Genomic DNA, 23,115 nt, shown 5'->3' with positions numbered 1-23,115 from the left:
ATATCTTTCTTATTTCCTTTTGATGTTAATTTAAATATAATTTTATAACTATATACACATTTTATAGGCTTCTAATTTCTCTTTTATAATATACAAATATAAAACAGATTGTCTTCAAGTTTGAAAAAATATAAATAACATACACTGTTTTAATCACAATATTCTATATTATTAAAGTTAATAATAATGGTTGATAAAGTTATCAACTTTCCTCATCAAGATATATAGACCTAACACATTATTTTTAACAACCCAGTTAGAAACTATCCAGCCCTGATAAAATGCTGTCTAATCTCTATTAATCACTTATTTTCTTATAAAGAACTTGTATTATATGTAGCTGTCACATAACAGGTTTGGCGGTATTTAGCTGAAAGTATGAGATACAATTCCTGATGATTAGCTTACAAGAAGAAAAATCACAAGACAAACATCATCAGTGCTGTGATCTGGTAGTTAAAAATATGGATTCAGGAGTTGGCAGATCTGGTTTGAAATTAGGACTCCACCATCTACCAACAGGATAAACTCTGGAAAATGTCTTATCCTCTCTATGTCTCAGTTTCCTTATCTGTAAAGCAGAAATAATAACAGCAGCTTGGCATGAATTAAATGAGATATGGAAAACAAGCACTAATGTAGTGCCTGATACTTGATAAGTGTTTGATAAATTTTAACTAATATTACTGTCACCATTACTCAGATGACCCCTAAGTTGGGAGACAAAGGTATGAGTTTCAAAGGTGTGAGGCATAGTGTGTAAACTGAAGATATCTGGGAAAGCTTCACAAAGATGAGCCCTTCCAACTGGGCACATGCAATATTTCAGAAGATTAACTTCTCACCACCGACAAGTTTTATGATCACTGTGAGGAGGGATGGCAGAGAATGTGTCAGCCACTCAGGTGAGGAAGGGATGTACATATCAGATCTTGTATAAACTCACTGATAAGACTACACATTTTTTAGCACAGGTATATGGGATTTCAGGGTTAGAGGGAACTTTGTGACTCCATAGTCTTATTTTGCCTAGAAGGAAATGGAGAGTAGAGGACAGGTCCAAAGTCCCCCAGCTGGTAGTGGCTGAGCCAGGATCAGAGTCGAGGCCTCATGTTTCCCAGTTTATCTCCCTCTGCTCCATTCCACCTGCCACATCAAGGGACTAAAGTGATGACAGCCCTGTCTTAGGAGGATTGATTTAGCAACCATGTGTAGGCTGAACTGAAGGAGAAAAGTCTGGGGAGAGAGGAGTGAGGAAAGAGGCTATAGTGGTAATCCAGTCATTAAGTGATGAGGCTTCAATGAAGACAGTGGAATAGGAAAGAACAAATCTAAAATGATGCCAAAATCATGAGATGGAAATGTCATCTGCTTTTCCATATGGTTCAACCTTGAGTAACTAAACACAGCCTTCTACAATCTCTTGTCATAACATAAAGTAAGCAGGAGCTTCGGGAAACTAAGCAATGCTCTCAAGGACTCTTACTTTGCCATACCTTATCCACATCTCCGCAGCTCACCACTACCCCTCACACCAGAGATGAAGACTGGCTCATCTCTAGTCCACGCAACATCTTCATCTCCACTCAGTACCTAAATGACTATGACATTGAAAAACATGTGTTAATTGAAGAACTTTAATATCTACAGAATTTTATTTCAATTTTTTCCCTTGGAATAGGCATGTCAGTTCTATGTGTACATATAACTAGGAAGATATCTTGAAGCAATTTATACTTTCCCACAGAGAGAGAAGTAACATTTTCACAGCTGACTCAATATCATGGAATGAAGTTGTAAAGGCACAGCTATTAATTCTAGATTAATAAATGTGTTAAAGAGAATTTACAGGAAGTTGACATGAATCATAAGCAAGACAGTTTAAGTATCAAGCTTGGTGGTGGGCAAAATTCTAAGAAAAACCCTTCCTCAAGAATTAGCTCTCCCTGGCATACACATGCCTTCAATCCAATCACTGAAACACTAACCTAAGCACTGCTATGAAGGGATTTTGCAGATGTAATTAAAGTCCTGGTGAGAAAACTTTCATACAACTAGCAAAAACACCTCAGATTAAAAATCATACCTATCGGGAGTTCCTGTCGTGGCTCTGCAGGAACGAACCAGGCTAGTATCCATGAGGAAGCAGGTTCAATCCCCGGCCTCGCTCAATGGGTTAAGGATCCTGCATTGCCGTGGGTGTGGTATAGGCCAGCAGCTACAGTTCCAACTCGACCCCTAGCCTAGGAACTTCCATATACTGCAGATGCACCCCTAAAAAGACCAAAAAAAAAAAAACCACCTATTGTGTGTACTGACCTTCAATAAGATGACAACTGGGCAAGCAAGCACGTGTCCACTAGTTGGATATGATCTAGACAGAATGCCTCATTGCTGACTATAATGTTCTCAGGTAAACATCACTTTCCCCTTTCAAAAGGATAAGAAAGCCACACACAGAGAATGCCATCCAGTACATGGGAGATACCTCTCTCCTCCTCTCTCTTCTTTGTAGCTTATAGAAGTTCCCCTTCCAAGCGGCCATAAATCACTTCAGAGAATGCATTTTCTAAAGGATGACTGACCTCCTTGAGTAGTGATGCTCTTAAGGAAGGCAGGCAGTAATCCTCAGAAATATACCACGTGGAGTGTCTTATTGCTTAATTAGAGCTGGCACTGGGCCACTGCTTCTCAGCCTTGAACCAGTGCAAGAGCACCAGAAGGAGGCAGGGGCATTAAAAGTCTTATTTTAGGGGGATATAAAATAATGGCACAGTGCCAGTCTGCAAAAAATAAAGCTGAACACTCCAGCTACCACAATAAAATGTCAAAATGCCTGGTTTTATTGTAGGCAGAGATTAAATCCATCACTGTGCCCATGATCAGGGTTTAAATATGATCTCTGTTGTTCTAAAAGACTTTACAATCATTTCTCAGAAGACCACTATAAAAGTAAACATAACTTCCCCCCAAAGTACTCAATGAATAGAAGGAGGAAGCCATCATTACAATTATGTAAACATATTCTCTTACTTCCTTGAATTGCCCATCATCTTTTTTTTTAATAGTACTACATTTTATTGACAAGTAAATGAACAGTCCATATGAACTAGATGATAAAAGCCCTAGCTGATGGCTTCCAGCTTCCACACTGCTCAAGAGGCTTCCAGAGAAGTTTTAGAAGATATTATAATGTACAGAAAATTTTACTTTTTCATAATCCCCACATTATAATCCCTACATAATCCCTAACTTCTTAGTTCAGTATTGAGACAGAAAGACGCAACACCCAATTAATTAGATCATTTATTCTTTCCTCAACAGTTGGTTCCCATTTCTCCATCTCTTATAGAAGTGGAATTTACTCCTGATTATCTCAACCCCTGCTGGAACAGAATTTCTTGCCCGTTTCAGCCTTTCCATGAGTTGGCCCTAAACACTACTATTGGTTCTCATCGATTCCAGCTACCTATCTACTCAGAACTCCCATCAATCACCAATTTTGGAATTTCCTGAATAGATATCTTGAGTCTCAGACTAAATTTGACTACTCTGCCAGATACTTGCATCTCACCTCTATCTCATATTGACCATCTTTAATTTTTAGATGACTAGTTATAGATTTCTAGACCAATAGTGACAATCTGAAAACAACTGACCTTTTTTTCATTCCTATAGTCGAATCCCTGCATTCTCACCAGGTATGTTTGGGTTCTTGCCCTGGCTTCTCTTGACCGCCCCTTGCTACCACTATCCAAGGTAAAGTCATGCCAAATGAATAGGCCACAACAAGATACTTGATGTTCAGAGGAAGTGATGGTTTCACGTGCAGGGGAAAAAAAGTTCCAAATCTCACAAATATTGAATAAAAGTCATAATAAAAATATAGGTAAGAGAATACCTTGACTGGGAACTGTATGTTTTATACAATGCTATAGAGTTAGGTTAAACAAAACTTCAGTGTTCATGCTTTAAAAAAAAAAAAGCTAGCCCAATCTTAAATTGCCAGAGATATGGCAGCTGCAGCTTCAAATCTATGTTAAATTTTAATTTTTTATGAAGACATAATAAATTGCTTTATTTATTCAAATTGAAGTACATAAGAAAAACTATAGGCAGATCCTACAGCATCGATGAAGAACAAGGCAAGGTCCTTAATTTTTTTCTTTTGTGCAGCTGCAGTATGGAAGTTCCTAGGCTAGAGTTCAAATCAGATCTGCAGCTGAGGCCTATGCCACAGCCACAGCAACACTGGGTCTGAGACACATCTGCAACCCACATTGCAGCTTACAGCAATGCCAGATCCTTAACCCACAGAAAGGCTAGGGCTCAAACCCACCTCCTCATGGACATATCCTGGGTTCGTAATCCACTGAGTCACAACAGGAACACCTAAGCTCCTTAATTTAAACTCTTTCTTACCAAAGGATTTCAACGTGTCCACTGACAGAATGGTCCATAAGAGCAAATCTTTTTTTCACAATGAAAGTGAATGGAAAAATGACATGGATTTCTTTATAAACACTTTTTCTCAAGCATCAGACACCTGCATCTTTCTTTTAAGAGGAAGTTCTGTATGAACCAACAATTTATCGAGTCCCTCGTAGTTCCCATGGGCAATGAACCAGCTTTCCCTATCAGCAGGAATGTACCTAGAAACCTAGAATCTGAAAGAAATATTTACTGGAAGTCAAGACCAGCTATACAATTTGTGAGGCCTAGGGCAGAATGAAAATTCTAGGTTCCTACTCCAAAAATTATTAAGAATTATTAAGAATTTCAAGGCAGCAATAGCAAATGGGATTCCCCCCCTCCCCAAGTGTGGAGTCCTGTAGGACCGCCTAAGTGTCATGCCAGAGGTTGTGCTGGAAGTCTAAAAACAGAATATATGAAGTGCAATTCACTGTATATGCTCAATAGCACTGTTACATAAATAGCTTTTTTACATATACAGTAGCCTATCAGTTCAATCCTTTTTAGTCAATTCAGCCACACAAACAAAAACATTCTTCACTCCCCACTGACCAACCAAAAACGACAGTTACCTTACGAAAGAATTCATCCTCAGATAACTGGGGCTCATGCCCTGTTGGCAAGACTGGTGTATGTTCTCACACTAAAATAGAATTTGAAAAGTGTAATTACGCATGTGTTTTAGTCTTTTTAAGGAGAGGTATTAGTGTATAAAAGCCTTTTGAAAAAGAAAGATATGGCAAGAAAAGAAAAAATAGGGGTGTGGGGGAGATGTCCATCAGGTATTAATGAAGGACATGTGACAGAAACTTGGCTTCCAGGTTCCAGTTGAGTCCTTTACAGCATCATGTTTTGGAATTCAGTGTTCACAGTGCTGATATTTGGAAATACTACAAACCCTCCACAGGCTTTTCTGTTTTTCTTTAAACAGAGTATTATTTCTCCACCATGCTGTTCTGGGAAAACAACTGACATCAGTCTTGACAGTGGTGGAGTGGCAGGTTACAAAGAGTCTCCTGGTATAGAGAAGCAAAGGGCGGATGATGCCATAGCCTGGGTTACCTCACTGCTAATATCTGCCCAACAAGGAATAGAGTGAGATTTATGTGCTGAGAAATCAAGTAATCATTGACATTCCAAGCAAGCAGCTCCAAAGCTTGGATTTTACTGGATCATATCAAATGAGGGAGAAGAAGCAGATGTATCTTCCCAACGGGGAAAAAAGAGACAAGGTTACAGCTCAGAAAGAAACTATGCGTGATGCATATGTGCCCGATTACACAATAATGCCTTTCCTTTTCACATATATCTAGAACATGCAATTTACTTCAAAGTTTATGTATTGGTTCATAGTCTATCAGCTTGGGAAAAAATGACTATTCCTGTAAATGTCATCATGAAGTAGAATTATAACTTGTTTGTTCAGATAACTTCTGTTTATCTCCTTGAGTTATTCCACAACTGACAGAGGCTCACACCACTCTCCTACCTCTATCCAAACATGTAGTCAGAAAAGAGTCTTAAGAAAGTATCTTTCTCTTGCTTACTTAGCACAAAATACTATTTTCTCCCTTTGGAATCTTTTTAAAAATCTCTATAGTCACTCAATTTGGGGAGTATTTAAAAGCCTTGAGAAATAATATTTTTTTTTCACTGAACAAGTCACATAATGTATCTTACTATATGTGAGAAGCACTAGTATTGCTCCATATTTTTAGGTATAAGTTCGGGCTTAATCACTGACTCACTGTAGGAAAATCTTTACTTTGAAAAATACAGCCAGACACTCAACAATATAAAGTGAGAATATCGTGCCCTAGTTCAACAGAGTGACACAGAGGATGGTGGTCATCTTCGGGTCTAAGACAAGAGGAGGACTGAGTGAACCTTATATTCCTCCACTAGGCAACCTATTATGGAACTTCTCTCTATACCCATTTTTAACTACTCAGTCTATAAGTCTCAAGGAGATCATAGGCAGCTCTAGGAATGAAGAATACAAGGTTTTTTTAATTCCTTTCTGAACTACAATACTGTAAATCTAATCCTCTCTTACTCCCACCAATTCCATAGCTTATGTAAATATAGAAAATTTCCTTTTATTTTCTTACTTTCCCTCTCTCCCATCCTTCCCTCCTCTCCTTCTTTTCTTCTCATTTTTATTAAGTTTTTGTGCAGTCAAACTTCTCTAGAGATCACATGACTTTTTTTAGGACCACTCAACTTATGCCCTGATATCTAGGAATGTACTAATGGGAATAAAGAGGAGGCTGGGCATTATTTCATTCTTCCTTGATTGACAATGGCTGCTGGGCTACTTACAGGCTCTTCACTTATTCTCCTTCCAAAAAGGCAACCACTATTAAAAGACATATTTAATTAGATGTCAGTGATGTAAATTGAATCCACACAGCCATAGGTTCAAATTGGCAACTCTTCAGTGGTTCCCTCCACCCTAGATTTCTTAAATGGTTTAGACAACAATTTTGTTCAGGTAGTAATATGTCAGCACATGTTTTGCATCACATTTCTACTTCAAGATAAAAATGAGTACTTGATTTTTTTTCCAGAGTGGCCATAAATGAATGTTTTTTCTTCCCTTAAGAAGTTTATGTGGAAAAAACAGACTTAACATCCTGATTTTTTTTTAATGCTCTCTCGCAGTTGAAAACTGATTTCCTGTTGTCTTTGTTTTTGTAGGAGCACCATACCACTGCTTTTCTCCAGCCGTATTAACAGTTTATGAGATGCTTTAATCCAAAAGAACATAAATGAAGAAATGTAGTTATTTCTGTCTTCTATGTGTGCTACTGGATTTCTGGATTCCATTGGAATCACAGAAACAGATATGTTGAAATATATTCAGTTTCTTTAAAAAGAAAAAAAAAAAGAACACTATTTCCAATCATCACTACTTTCCTCTATTGACATGAACTTAAAAAATCTTGCTACTAATTTTGCAAAATCGTGATTTTTAAGGATTCTAAAAACGTAAGTGACTGCTTTCGATTTTACTATGAGTTTTTAGTTATCATATAACATTTGGTCTATGTCACACTTCGTTGACTAAATAGGAATTATCTGTTATCATTCATCACATAGGTATTGTCAACTTGAGATACTCGCCCTTAGTAAAAATGCAGTAGGAAAGGATACATAATTTATGGGGCCCAGTGCAAAAGAAAAATGGGAAGGGTCTTGTTAAAAAAGGATGAACAATTATTAGACAGTTACAGTAGAGCATTAAACCAAGTTTAGGGCCCTTCTAAGCACAGGACTCTATGCAGCTGCACAGACTGGACACCCATGGCGTAGCCTTGAATGGTGGCGTATTTCAGCTTCTTCTAAATCCTATGCTCTATAGTCATATTTCCTACCACCAATGTGCACTCGAGATATGAAAACTTCAACAAGTTTGGAGTTTTTATGTTGACTTCCACGTATCAAGGAGATATATGTTTTCACAGATTACTTTGGCTAGGAAACTAAGGTTTTGTTGTTGTTGTTACATTTCCAGAGTTTTGGGGCCTCACCCGGGTTGGCAAAAATCTCAGTAATATTATTCTAAGATGGAAGAATTCTAGTATCCCAAGGGGGGAGGTGGGGAGGTGGACTTGCTGGGGTTTGGGGAGGGGGGTGGGGTGGGAATAGTAATGCCTTCAGATTTGGAATTCATTCATTTCATTTGGAATGTTTCCCCCTACATTTGCATGAACTGATTTTGGTGAAATACAAATTCTTTGTTGAGAAGACACAAATAGAATTTGCAAAATAATAACATCAACGTTCACCAAGAAGCCACATGGTCATTCATTCAGTTACCTAGTCTGATAGTCTTCAGTCAGCATTTTTATTCCCCAGGTGTTTGGACCACCCACAAAGAAGGTGGTCCGAAAAAGAAAATGGGAGATAGTCTTCTAAGGCAAATGCTGCCATCTAGAGAGAGAGCAAAAAGGACATACAGGCAGTGGTAATTTTCCACAAATAAGTCAAACAAAAATGGAACATCTCAGTCAGAATTTCACATCTCAGAATGTGAATATTTTCCAAGGAGAAATCATCCCTTAGAAGAAACTAGCATTTCATAAAAAGGACCTATTAAAAATTCTCTTAACTTGAAGTGAAAGATTATTCTGTTAATAATTTTGCATAAGAGGGAAACTAACAAGAATCTTTTTTTTTAATTTTAAGCAGGAAACTTCAAACGTGGGGCTTCTAAGGCTGTGTAAAAACTGCATAAGGGCCAACTGTTTTTCCTGTCCAAAAAGTAAATGGGCCTATAGCTTTGTTTCTAATTTACCTTGTTTAAACAAATTTTTTAAAGTTACAAGAAAATTTAACTATCTTTAGTATATTTGTCAGTTTTGCCCATTTTCATGCTACAGTACAAAGACACTCTGTTTACTGTGACTGGATTTAAAAGAACATGAACTGGAAAACCAGATGAACACCAAAGGAATCACTAAAATTATCTGAAAAACCAAGGGAAAAGGTAGGGATCTAGTTTGTCTCTATATATTACACATGCAGAAATCTAAACAATTCACTTTCTAAGACTGAATATTGCATACTGAGATAGCAATTCCCAAATCAATTCACTTAGATATTCACCTTTCTAGCACAGGTGTACCCCACCATTCAAAAGTAAGAGAGTTTCCATGAAACCTTTCATAAGCTGAAATGGCATAAAGCAAAGCACAACTACCTTAGGAAGCTAATGGATGCACAAAATCTTTGAGAAAAAGTGCAGACGGTCACAAATACAGGTGAAAGCTATGGCAGCTTGATGCTGGGACGGTGACTATAGTTCTTGGGGAAGGAGCTTGGTGGTACGACTCTCACTGTAAGGGATGCTTACTAATAGCTCATTGCAAAACAAAGGTGGACCACTGTTTTTTCTTTTTTTCATAAAAGTTAAAATCCTTTTAGGATTCTTTCTGTTACCGAAGACAGGTACTGTAAAGGTATTTCATAAAAGTAAAGTAGCGCAAAACAAACTTTTGAAAAGTGGAGCATGCCGGTGACTCTTCTTAGAGGACACATGGCCTCCATTACTGGAAAACAATCAAATCATTATTTAAGGAATATTCTAAATCATTTTAAAATCTAAGCAGTATGAAGTGAAGTGGGTTCCACAATTTTTTTTCAGCTATTCAGCATTTGGTTCTGTGAAAAGTTTGAAATTTAATGTTGCACTGTAAATTTGAAATTTTTCTAAGCTAAACATTGAGCAATGTTAAAACATTATTCATTCATTCAGCAAATACATATTAACTGCCAATGATATCTCAGGCAATGTTATAAGTGCTGCGGATGCTGCAGAGAACAAATATGGGTGCACAGTTCCAGATACAACTCATAACATCCCATAAGCAATAATTGTTTCCATTTTACAAAAACTTGCCCAAGAATTTACTGCTTGAAAGTGAGGGAGTGAATCTGAATTCATCTCGACTCACAAATCATATTTTTTTTATGTCACTGTGTTGCTTCCCATATAGTTAGCCTTTCCTGCTATGATGAAAGTTTTAAGAAAAAATGTTAATTTTCAATAACTTGAAAAGCTGTGTCAGATGAATATCAGTGCAGTTCTCAGAAAGATTATTATAGTTTGGTCAAAAACACTTAAATCCTTCACAAGCAACATCTCTAGTCATTAGAGAAATGTAAATCAAAACCACAATGAGACATCGTATCCATTAGGATGACTAATATTAAGAACAAAAACAGAAAGTAAGTGTTGATGAAGAAGTGGAGAAACTGGAACCCTTGTGCATTGTTGGTGGAAATACAAAATACTGCAGCTCCTATTGAAAACAGTTTGATAATTTTTCAAAAAGTTATGGGTAGAATTTCCATATGATCTAGCAATTCAACTTTTACATATATACCTAAAAGAAATAAAAACAGAGATTCAAATACTTTGATATGGGTGGGAATGTAAGCTGGTACCACCACTATGGAGAACAGTGTGGAGGTACCTTAGAAAACTACACCTAGAACTACCATATGACCCAGCAATCCCACTCTTGGACATATATCTGGGCAAAACTTTCCTTGAAAAAGACACATGCACCCACATGTTCATTGCAGCACTATTCACAAAAGCCAAGACATGGAAACAATCCAAGTGTCCATTGACAGATGATTGGATTAGGAAGATATGGTAGATATACACAATGGAATACTACTCAGCCATAAAAAAGAACAACATAATGCCATTTGTAGCAGCATGGATGGAACCAGAGACTCTAATACTGAGTGAAGTAAGTCAGAAAGAGAAAGAAAATACCATATGATACCACTTACATCTGGAATCTAATATATGGCACAAATGAATCTTTCCACAGAAAAGAAAATTATGGACTTGGAAAATAGACTTGTGGTTGCCAAAGGGAAGGGGGAGCGAGTGGGACAGGTTGGGAACTTGGGGTTAATAGTTGCGGACTATTACCTTTGGAATGGATAAGCAATGAGATCCTGTTGTGTAGCACTGGGAACTATGTCTAGTCACTTATGACGGAGCATGATAACGTGAGAAAAAAGAATGTATACATGTATGTGTAACTGGGGCACCATGCTGTACAGTAGAAAATTCACGGAACAGTGTAAACTAGCTATAATGAAAAAAAAAAAATTTATTATACTAAAAAAACCAAATACTTTGATACCAATGTTTATAGCAGCATTAATCACAATAGCCAAAAGTGGAAACAACTTGTGTCCATAAACAGATGAATGGATAAACAGAATGTGGTATACACACACCACAGAATATTATTCACTGGGTATTCAGTGGAATATTGTTCACCTTTAAAAAGGAGTGCAATACTGATACCTGCTACAACATGGGTGAACCTTGAAAACAATAGGCTAAGTGAAATAAGCAAGACATATAAGAAAAAATATTGTATAATTCCACTTATATGAGATATTTAGAAGAGGCAAATTCATAGATACGGGTATTAGAATAGAAGTTACTGGCATCTAAGGGATGGGAGGAGGAGGGGAGCTTACCATTTAAACAGAGTTTCTGTTTGGGATGATGAAAAAGTTGTAGAAATAATGGTTATTGTCACACAACAATGGAAAAGTACTTAATACCACTAACAGGTATACTTAAAATCGGTTAAAATGGGAAATTTAAAAATCCTTCATAGGTAGTAATGGAATTGTATGCATTCCAAGAACACTGAAAGGTCAGGCAAGCAATCATAAAAGGAGAATGAAAATACAACACAGCATCCCCTGCAACACTGCTTTTAAATAAGAAGTAAATAAATGTCTTTACCTATTTTCAAAATTTAAAATGTGTTCCCCTAAATATGCAGTTTAGAATAAATTTCTTACCCTTACTATAATTTATCATCCATAAATACCAGGAAAAAATATATCCACTTTTGGATATATTATTTATTTGGATATATTATATATCCACTATTTGGATACATTTGGATAAAGTCAGACAAGATCAAACAGAATGCATTTGGGGTGATGCTGTATATTAGGATATTATCTTTGAGTTATTTGTTTGACGAATGTAACACTAGTTAACTTTCTTAAAAGATCATGTGGGAAAATGGGGTTTCACAAAAAAGGAATTATTAAAGGCTTTTTTATGTTGTTCATTTTCTCAGTTTCTTTTCTCAATACCACACTGAGATACAGATTTTCTTCCACATGTGTGTGTGTGTTCTAAAAATGCCAAAGCACCCTAATAAGAATATTTGGAGTCATCATCTTATCCATGTGTATCAGGCAATTTCATCCTAATAAATTTTACATGAAAGGAAGTTTGATAATTTCAGGTGGAATGTATCATTCTTCCCTACAAAAGTGACTACAGAAATGCAATATATTATGAAGTATCCATGTCAGAGATTACAAAATTTATACATCTATATGGTGCTCAATCAAAAGCTATTAAATCAACACCTTAATATCTGGCACTTAACTGACCACCACGCATGCCTCCTGTTGACATCTATCTGGCTTTATGTGAATCCAAAGAAGACTGGCATTCGGTAAACATTGGTATCCTTATATGCAATCCACAACTAATTTCATAAGTTCATGTTTTTCTTTTCAACATCCTTTTTTTCTATTGACTGTTTCTACACATATTAATGAATGTACAGAAACTGAAAGCTTAAAATAAATTATACCAAATGAAAATAAACTTGAAATTCAGTTGAATTGGGAAGATCTCAATTGTTGCATATCTTTAAGATTAACCAAAATTAATATTATATGTCATTACTTTTAATCTAAATCTAGAAAGCTAAAGAAAATTATGGAAGCAGATAGATTTCTATGAACGTATATATAAATATGAAGAATCTATTTATCAGAACATCTATCCTAATCCTTAAAACATGCTCAGAATAACTCTAATGCAAAGGGATTAAACAATGTAAAATACATGTAGTGAAGCAGTATTTTCCTGGGTTCAAATACTGGCTCTGCCACTTACTAGCTGTGTCACAAACTACTACTTCCTCTTTCTCGCCTCAGTTTCCTCATCTATTAAACAGAAATAGCAGCATATTGACTTTATTGTGAAAAGTCGATAAAGGACTTAAAGCAGTATTTGGCACAGAATAAGCAGTTGATAAATAGTACATATTATTATTAGTTCTCTTTTCAAAATTGAGAAAATTAAGAAAATCAACGAAATTAGGTACTTTCTTCACCAAAGTTATACATATAGTAAGAAGTGTGCTCAGATCCTAATTCTCTACTAACTCTTGTTTTAGAGGAAAAAAAGGAAAACCATGTTCATCACTGGAAGGTTATGACTATTAAAATTACATCAATGGCCTTTAAGTAGGAAACTTTCAAATTACAACGCTTTTTGCTTCTACTTAACATTATAATAACAAACTTTTATTGGGGAAAATGATTAATGAAATTCAAAGTCAAGATATCTTTCTTTGTGCAGACAGCCAAAGCACACAAGAATATTTTTTGGCAAATGTTCATATATTTTACAATTTTTCTTTGGTTATATTCTTTGTAATAACTCAGGTGTTTTAACCAAAAGCCAATTATTATGGTAAATAGCAATAAACAGATGACGTTCTAGTTTGGTCTGTAAAATATTTGTTGGCAAGTTCATTAGAATAAAATCTTAGGAACAATCTCCTCAGTCATAAGGCATTTGGGTCTTGATGTTAGTAAAAATCCAATGCCTCCCACATATTTTATGGAGTTTAGCATAAACCAAATATATTTTAACTTCAGAAAATACTCTATCCCAAAACACATATTTCATTTAAATATTACTGATTAAAATGAAAAGTACTAGGAACATGTTAAGGAAAATGCTTCAAGAAAGTTAACAGGGTCATGTTACTACAATAAGCAAGGTAGTCTAACCTTTCCCAAAGCAAAGCAAAGTTATCCCTACTCAGGGCTATTACATGAAGCTATTTTCTTATGTGATTGACTAATGTTTGCTTTTGCTTGTTTTTGTGCTCTGGGAGTTTAATATTTGTTTTCTATCTTCCATGATTTTGCCCTCCTCCCCAAAACAATAAACTCAACATTCTGCTAACAATATCAGCTACAAAAAATTAACCAAGCTAACTTTTATTGGCTTGTTTTCTTGGACGACAAACATAATGAGATGAGATGCACTCCTGACCCCTAGACCATCAGGTCAAGTCATAAGCCTGAAGCAACTGGCATCTATGGCAAGATCTATTGTCAAAGCATTGTTATAAAATTAAGTGAGGAAATGATAATGATAGGAGAGTGAGTTATTCCACTGTTTACAACCTGGGCTTACATTCAGTGTTTAATTTTTTAAGCTTTATGTTTTATAAAGCTTAAAAAGCTTTATAACATATCTAATATTTAAAACTTTTTTATAAATTTGAATAAGGTTTTGTTTTTTCCCTGTAGTTTACATTTTTATCAAGGCTTCTTTTAAAGGAAAAGTAAAGGAGCTTTTCTACATTCAAATAAAATATTTTTCCACATCTGGGTTGGGGGTTTGAGAGGAGGGAAGGAAGAAGGCAGATACAGTATCCCAAGTCCAAAAATCATCTAAACTGAGATAGAAAGTAGCAGCAGGAAATTAATACCAGGTTTAAAAGAAAAATATGCTAATATAATGAAGCAAATGTTGAGCCAGATGATACATATGAATGAGCCTCTCTCCTAAGAAGCGCTGGGCACTTTTATAATATCCAAGTGTCTGGATTAGAGTTGATGACCGTTCTAAAGTTCCAGACTGAAACGGGAACTCAATTATTCTCAGGATTTGGCTTTAGAAAATTTTAGACCCGCAAAACCATCATACCTCTGTTTTACATTTGTCAAAATCGATGGAATTTTTTTCTAATCAATACCTTTCATTTGAGAAGCCAAGTTTGTCATTTCTCCTTTATTACCTTTTGCTCATGTAAAAAAAAAAAAAAAAAAGTTGTATTATTCTACTTGCATTATTCTAAAGCCCACAATCACACTTTATTTAAATATGCTTTCAAGTGAAAAACTTAGTTATAACTGTTGGAAATGTGAATAATATTAGCTTTTATCTGCCTGGCAATGTAGACACAGGCTAAATCAGTTCTGAGACACAGTTGTCCAAACCAAAGAAAAATGTCAAAATTCACCTTAGATATGTATTAATTAACTAATTTTCTATAGTCATAATTGGCTCCTGAGACCATCAGATAGATGTACTATAACTTTGGAAGCAATAGTAAAAAGAGGATAACAAAAGGGAAGTTGACCAGTCTTTTGGGAACCCCATTATTGGAACTGAATGTGATAATGGTGATTAAAATGCTTCATAGAAAGCTTGCTTGTCTAACCAGACTGAAAAGTAATCCAGTAATTTCAACAACATTGTTAAAACACTGGCAAATTCTTACGCTGAAATTCATGACATGAACTATAGAGCAGCCTATTAAAAATTCACCAGCATGCAAGGCATAGGTATGCTTGTACGCCTTCAACCAAGCCTATCAAGATCTACAATCATATGTTTCCAAATATACCACAGAAACCCAAGGCCAAGGCCAAGGCCAGATGTGGTATTTTATCTGCATTCTACCCTTGTCCGCCCCTTTGCTAACATTTCACTGAGCACAGTACACAGTTCAATAGTGTCAGATAATTGTTGACTAATAGAGTGCACACATCCCTTCTTTACATAAAATACGGAATCCATGAAATGCAGATATTTCAAGTACTTAAAATGCACATTAAATTAAGTAAAAGGGAAGAAAGTAAAGCAAATTTTATGTCCTTTACTGTTATTGAATGTTGAAAATAAACTATTTCAAGAAGAATAAACATGGAACACAAATTATTTGAACCATGGAAATGAGAGATACTTTCAGTTCTTGGAAGTAACTAAACTGCCAAAGACAATTGATCTCTTTTTCTCACCACTTCATCAAATACAAAACTTAAAAGCAGTTAGAAAAGCATTGTGGTAATACGTTGCTCCAAAATGTTGGCAATTAGAAAACACATTTTATCATCGGATGAGTCTTTATTTCCCCAGCCCTCCATCATCATTAAAAAATACCTCTGTAGTTTAACGCATTTTTCCAGAGCAATAAATAGGTTAGTTCAGCAAGTGATTTCATCCACTGACATACAGACTGACTGATGGAAACTTCTAACAGCCTTAAGACTTTAAGCCTCGGTACAAGGGTTTACATCAGACCCTTTGCAGAAGAGGAAAGCCATTTAATCCCAGAAACTTGCTAAACTTCCTACAAGACAAACCAGAGATTTTGTGTATTTTATTAATTCCAAAAGAAAAAAAACAGAAAAAAAAATACCTTTATATCTCTGGGTGTTCATATTTCTTTTTTTTTCCCTGTATAATTGTGTATTAGAAAAGACAAGTGCTTAGGACTCAGCTTTGGGTAGCAAGTCCAATTTCACCCTGTACCATGCATCATTCTTCCTATTCCGTACTACTGCTTGCTTGGGTCCCTGAGAATAATTGCTACCACTTTATTCTGAAATGACATGCAGGTTTTCAAAAAAATAGAAAGAGAGAGAGAGAATGCCAAGGGACAATATGTTCATCCTCCTAAAAGCAAATTCAAAGGTTTCATAATTTAAATAGAAAGTGACTGGAGCTCACATTTGCCCAGGTGCTTTTTATTAAATTATTGAAAGTTTTTTCTTTATTTCTCTGCATTTTTTAATTCTCAACTCCAATGTATATTTTCTACGTATTTGTATTGAATGCGAAAAAACTCCCAAAAGATTGCATACCAAAGAGCAGAGCCTCCTGTTCCCTGAGATTGATGTATGTTTATGAGGAAATCCAGCATGCAGTTTTCAAAGCCTGCAGGTTCATTGTAAGTTAAACCATGTGGCTTCCACTCAAATCATTCCCTCCTTTCAAAATCAGTCATCAGAACTCCCAGTTGCCCTCTTCCCTTGAATTTTTCCGCATTGATCTGCTCCTACCAAGCCCTAGTTTTGTGTGGTGGAGCCACTGGAGGGTGGGGGTGGTGGGGGGGCCCACCAGCCATCTATGTGACTCCTTCCATCACTGAGGCGCAACTATAATGCCCACCACAACCCTGAGCCTTACTTGTCATTTACTCTTTTAATTCAGATAGAACATTTTAAATAAAAAAGGAAACTTACCTCAATAAGAAATACAGAGACTGTTTTAAGTGTACATCAAAATGACCCGGAGGGTTTAATAAAAATACAGCTTCTTGGTTTCATTCTGGAACTACTGAACCAGAACATCAATGGGTATGAAGATTTGCATCTTAAATGTGAGCACTACTGTAATTTTTATGTCATTACAAAAGTGAGGGAAATATGTTCAAAAGGACACAGTTCTTTTCATAACAAAAGTATTTCAAAACTGTAGTTGCTAAATAGAAAAATGAGAAGAATATCTAGCCTCAAGCAGAAGTTAGAATTTTAACAGCTCTATAATGTGTCATCAGTAAATTTTAAAAAGACTGTAACAGAAAACACAGATTTTGTTTCTTTACCTGATTTTTAAATAGTCGTGTAGCACTGAAAAAAGTCTGAAGGTCACACAGCGTCTTCTGAAGTGAGTTACGACCTTAATTCTCAGACAAAAGAAATTAAAATACAGTTTAGGTAAAGAACTTGCTGTCCTTTTTAAAATCTTTTGTTGGTTCATTTTCACGTAGCCTAGGCCTCATTTACCTGGGGATTTGCACAGAATCCTGCTGGAGGGCCTCAGAGTTGTTAAATGACTATTTAAAAGCCGATTTAGGATTAGGCAGCTTAACCAGGTGAGTAGAGGGTTTCACTTTGGGAAAGAAAGCAGCAGCTTGACCAGGAAGTCCCTACTGAGAGGCCAGGGCTTTACCAGTCCAGGGAGGAGCATGGCCTGGGGGCAGATGAGCTCGCACTCCACACTCGCGAGGGAATTAACTGTATTCCAGCGACACTGCTCCAGGCACCTGCAGCCCAAGATCCCACTGGCCAAGGCATTGGAGTGCCAAAAATATAAATATTTCATTGGTCTTGCAAGTATTAATTAGCACCCTCTAGGGGGTCACTGAACATTAAGACAATCATTCCCAAGTCATGTCGAAGAAGTACACGTGTTCAGAAGAGTCACAACAGAAATCAGGATGATTTCTAATTTACAGAACCAGTGAGAATGGTCTTATTCTTTTATAGCTGGCTATATTTCTTATAACCAACCTTGCGTCTCGTTTCTTAAATGCCGGAATTATTTGATTTGCCCACCTGAAACTACAGTGTTGTCCTTAGTAGAAAAAGGAAGACTTATGAAACATTTCTCAACCTTTCTCTCAACCTATATTTTTATAGGAAATATTATTTCTCTCAACCAAAGACTGCATACCCAATCTGGGCCCATTCCTTCAGTGACTTACATTATGTCATGGTGTGGCATGGCTGTATTCTAAGAAATACAGAGCCTTTCCATGTGATCTGAATTCTTGACAGTGCAAGGGCACAATTCAAAGAAGTTTGTGGGCTCAGGAAATTGGAGAGCAAGGGATTCTCCCTCAAGGGCACTGAGATGTGGTTTGCAAAAGAATAACTGCGGGAGTTCCCGTTGTGGCTCAGTGGTTACAAACCCAACTAGTATCCATGAGGACATGGGTTCGATCCCTGGCCTTGTTCAGTGGGCTGAGGATTCAGTGTTGTTTGAGCTGTGGTGTAGGTCACAGGAGTGGCTCAGATCCCGTGTTGCTGTGGCTTTGGTATAGGCCAGCAGCTGCAGCTCCGATTCAACCCCTAGCCTGGGAGCTTCCATATGCCGTGGATACAGCCCTAAAAAGACAATAAATAAATAAATAAATAAATAAACAAATAAACAAATAAACAAACAAACAAAATTATCAGGTTCATTTACATTTCTGTAGATAAAACAAATCTCAGAGAAAAGAGTTATATGTGCTAGAGCTTAGACATAGACAAGTGGGCAGAAAAATCAAAGACGGTGAAAAGGGGTGATGAGTAAAACAAACGGCTGTCTGCTAATGTAATAAATAATGCTTTAGAATCTAGCCTAGAGTCTCCCTTCTCCAAAGTGTGGTTCAACCATCAGCATCATTTGTGAGCTTGTGAGAGTGGCAGCATCTTGGGCCTCACCCTAGACCTACTGAATGAGACTCTGTATTTTAGCTAGATCTCTAGATGCCTCATACCCCCATTAATGTTCAAGGTGCCCTATTCTAGAAATTGCATCAGGAAAGCATGATTAAGTTGAGATATGGGCTTTAAGCTCCAAAACAGATTTTAGATTTTATCTGTAGATGAGGGAAGGTAAAGTAAGAGTTTAAGTATGGGAGTTATTTTAGAAAGAGTAATACGTACTGTGTATTAGAATATTTATATACACTATGTCTGTATAACATAAAAACAATTAGATTCCTATTGAAGTAGTTCACTGGACAATCATGCAGAATAAATGACTTAAGAAATATTTTAATGCCATATACTTTATCCTATATTTTCTTTTGCACTAATTCCTAAAGAGTATGCGGACTCCCTGCTCTTAGTTTCCAAGAAACTAAATGGTCCCAGGAGTGTCTTTCTCAGGCAACATTTTATCAAATAGCAATTCAACAGAGGCTCATTCCCTACATGATGAGGTCACAAAACATATATCAACCTAGTCAGCACCTAAAGGAACCAAATGCAAAATTGTGATAGCACCATGAAACGCAAGAATCAAGATGAAAAGATGGAAAGGCTGATTTGTGAGAGAGAGAGAGAGAAGACAAGGAAACATAGACGTGTCCTCTGCTATCCAAATCCAAGAACCTGATAAATTCTGACAGCAGGGGATGACTGGATAAGAGAGAAATAAGTGGAAAGAGAATTTGGTGGATGGAATGTCATTGGTGTCATTCACCTAGAAATTCATGGGTAGAGAATTGATGGAATATCAAGAAAAGAATCACCCCAGCCATCCTCCCTGTCAATGAATCACTATGACAATTTATGTTGTAGCAGTGAGTGTGATCCATAATGAGTGTGATCCATAACAAGGGTATGACGTTGTGCACTTTTTATCTGTACCTTCTTTTCCTCTGTGCTTCGAGTCACTTTCTCTTGAGTAAGTCCTCTCTTAAAGGTAAGCAAAGCGGAGTTGCCTGGGGGATATAAGAACCTTCTGCAATTGCAGACAGAGTTGGTATGTGAAACCGTCTATTAAAGACTGCTATCTATCCTACACTAAAACAATCTTCCTGCCTCAATGTATGTCACACTAAGTCCTTCAACCCAACTTACTCATATGCAAGGCTGGTACCACCTGTGGACAATGATAGTCTAATGTGAAGCTCAGAGACAAGTTATAACCATCTAAATGTGCTATCATAATTCCACAAGCTTCATTGTAACAGTTGTTAAAGACACATTTCTTGGTGTGGTATATACTACAAACGCAGTTTGGAAGGCCACTTAAGAAGCTGTGCCCTCTGGACTAACTATTTAGCACTGCTCTGGGCCAGAGTTCCCCGTGGATACTATGAGGATAATATTACTTCCCACTTCATAGAGAGGTTGTGAGGATTAAGTGTGTGCATGCACACACAGTACTCGGCACATGGTAAGTGCTACACAAATACCAGTTGTTATTGTTCTCGAAGGTCAGCTCCCCAGTTACCCGCCAATAATACAGAGCTGAGTTTATTGCTTAACAGTGAGGAAAAGACAACCTGGGCAGAGTGTTAACTGTCTTGAAGGGAGAAAACCTGACCTGTTGTCAAAATCTGTTGAGAATTGAAAGCTTGATTTATGGCGGGTCTTTCAGCTGGGGGGCTTGATTAAAATTGGATAAGGATTAGATCCGTTGCCCAGCCCTAACCGTGTTTTGATGCCGTCCACTGAAGCTCTGGTAGGTCTTTAGGGATGTTCCTATAATGAACAACGAAGCCATTTGCCTGGACAAGAGTCTCATGAAATAGCAGTCATGCTAATATAGATATTTTGGTGGGCGGTGGGGGTATATAGAAGGGGCTGATAGGTAATTTCAGTCCTCACTACCAAGCTACGTATGTGGGCAAATGGTTTTGGTAGTCATTATTATTATTTATTCCTCTTGGTATTATTATTGTTACATTTCTCAGAATTAGGTACAAGTGAGCTAACTACCTCATTAACTAAGTTAGTAAAATAATCCATTTTTAAGAATAGTCACCAGGAAACATCAAGACCCTGAGAAATCAGAAGAAATGGAGAGAAGCTCCTGGGAAGTCACATCTGAATGGATGAGGAATGTGGAGGGCTCTAAGAGTTGGGAAGGAGTAGAGTAGACAGAAAGAGCAATGAGATGATATCAGAAACATATTGCCTATAGCCCTTTTCTTTTCTTTTTTTTTTTTCCTGATGTCAGCCTGCTTTCTTACAACATTTACTTATCTACTTTGGGTTTGATTCTTAGAGGGCAACAAGTACCAACCACTGTATTTGTACTGCTTTGGTTTTCCCTTTGTAGCCACAGGGTATCTAAAAAGATCCTTTAAGAAAGGCACAGCATTATTAGAAATAGAAGTGAGGTTTGCAGATGGATACATGCAGATATAGTAAAATGGAGGCAGCATGGCCTCATGTAAATGGTAAGGGATCTGCCTTCAAATCTTGTTTTTGTCACGTATTAGCTACGTGGCCTTGGACATGTTATTTAACTCACCCAAACTTTACTTCTTCACCTATAAAGTAGGACCACAATACCTACTCGCAGGAATGTTATAAAGAAAGAGATAATTATTAGTAATAAGTCCCAATAAATTATGGTTAGATTAGAATTTACAGATTTGTATTATATATATATATATATATATATATATATATATATACACATAGTCTTGTTTAAAATATTTGAATATATCACTATATAGTATTTGTGAATTACACAAGTACAAATTAATAACTGCAATATATGGGTATCATTTCTGTTTTAAATAAAACTGGAATATTATTAGTTATATGTACACTCAAAAATCACAGAATTTAGTTTTAATTGCCAATGGTAACTAAATATACTACCTAAAATTCCCCTACCTAGCAAGTAATCTTATTCTTCCTTATACTTAAGGCATTCAGTTTTTACATCAATTATGTAATTTATGTCCTCAGATAATATATGCTTTGTGAGTTTTTCCATTTTTATAACATTATAAATTCTAGATTATCAAAAAAAAATTGAAATTACCCCAAAACTTTTCTAAAGTCACTATTTCAGCTACAGTATTTTTAAAAAGAAAATTTATTTGGGTTTATACTCTATTTATTATAGCAAATAAATATCAGATCCACCTGTTTGACTAGATGAATTGATGGATAAAACAGATTTCAAAGACTCTAATAATAAAGTAAATAAAAGGTCAGTAGCAATTCTAATGTCAGATTTTACAGAAGTGCTATTTTTTCTTTGGGGGTTTCTTTACATTAGTTAACACCATAACTACATTTATCATTTCTGATCTTTATTCAAGATATATTTTTCCCCAAAGAGGCTTAAAAGGGATGAAATCTGTATCATACAAAAATGGCATTTTTGAACATGTATAATACATTTCATTTTAATACCACGTTGAAACTGAACAGCAACAATGTCTTTTCTCCTTCTCTTCCTTTTCATGGTGCCAAAAGAGCCCATACATCCAGGTAGCCTTCAGATATAGTGTCAGAGAGCCCCCATTTCTATCACTCCCTGATGATGAATGAGCTTCTTATTCTAAACAAATAAGCACTTCAGAGGGTTACCCTTGACAGGGCTGTTAATCCAGAGAGCCTGCCTTATCACTGCAGAATTCAAGGGCTGAAGGTTTACAGGATCCCTGCACTGCCTGGCTCTTGGGCAGTCGTCTGGAAGTTACATGGCACATGGCCACCCTTTTCGAAGAATAGCCAAGCTCTCCCCTTCTCAGTGTCCCTGTTTCCTGATCTGGTCTTCAGCTAAGTTAGGATTTTTCTTTTAGCAAATTGAAATCATTTATATTACCCAGGGAGCAACTGGTTAATATGCTACATTAATATAGCTTTCATTTTATCTCCAGAAAAGCAATATGCCAACATAAATTCTTGTGCATGCAAAGCTAAATAAAAGACAGGAGGTTAAATGACTGGTTCTGGTCTTACAAGAGCAGAACTAGAAATACCACTGCTGGATTCCAGTACATGAAA

At 36.4% G+C, this 23,115-nt stretch overlaps 1 long non-coding RNA gene across 17 annotated transcripts in view; it reads right to left on the bottom strand.

Moving 5' to 3' along the window:
• Positions 1–23,115, bottom strand: part of LOC102158976 — a 977,225-nt gene that overhangs the window by 589,784 nt on the left and 364,326 nt on the right. The window contains exons 1-2 of one of the 17 annotated variants that reach the window (XR_002346453.1): positions 17,647–18,595; positions 17,466–17,546 (exon numbers count right to left, since the gene is read on the bottom strand). The exons of the other annotated variants lie outside the window; for them this stretch is intronic. This is a non-coding gene — a long non-coding RNA (uncharacterized LOC102158976). Of the gene's footprint in view, positions 1–17,465; positions 17,547–17,646; positions 18,596–23,115 lie in introns of those variants that run through there. 17 annotated transcript variants of the gene reach the window in all.

This window comes from Sus scrofa, chromosome 8, assembly GCF_000003025.6.
Source record: "Sus scrofa isolate TJ Tabasco breed Duroc chromosome 8, Sscrofa11.1, whole genome shotgun sequence".
In the NCBI taxonomy this organism is placed as follows: domain Eukaryota; kingdom Metazoa; phylum Chordata; class Mammalia; order Artiodactyla; family Suidae; genus Sus; species Sus scrofa.
The sequence above is the reverse complement of the archived record's forward strand: the minus strand, read 5'-3'. Positions and strand labels throughout refer to the sequence as shown.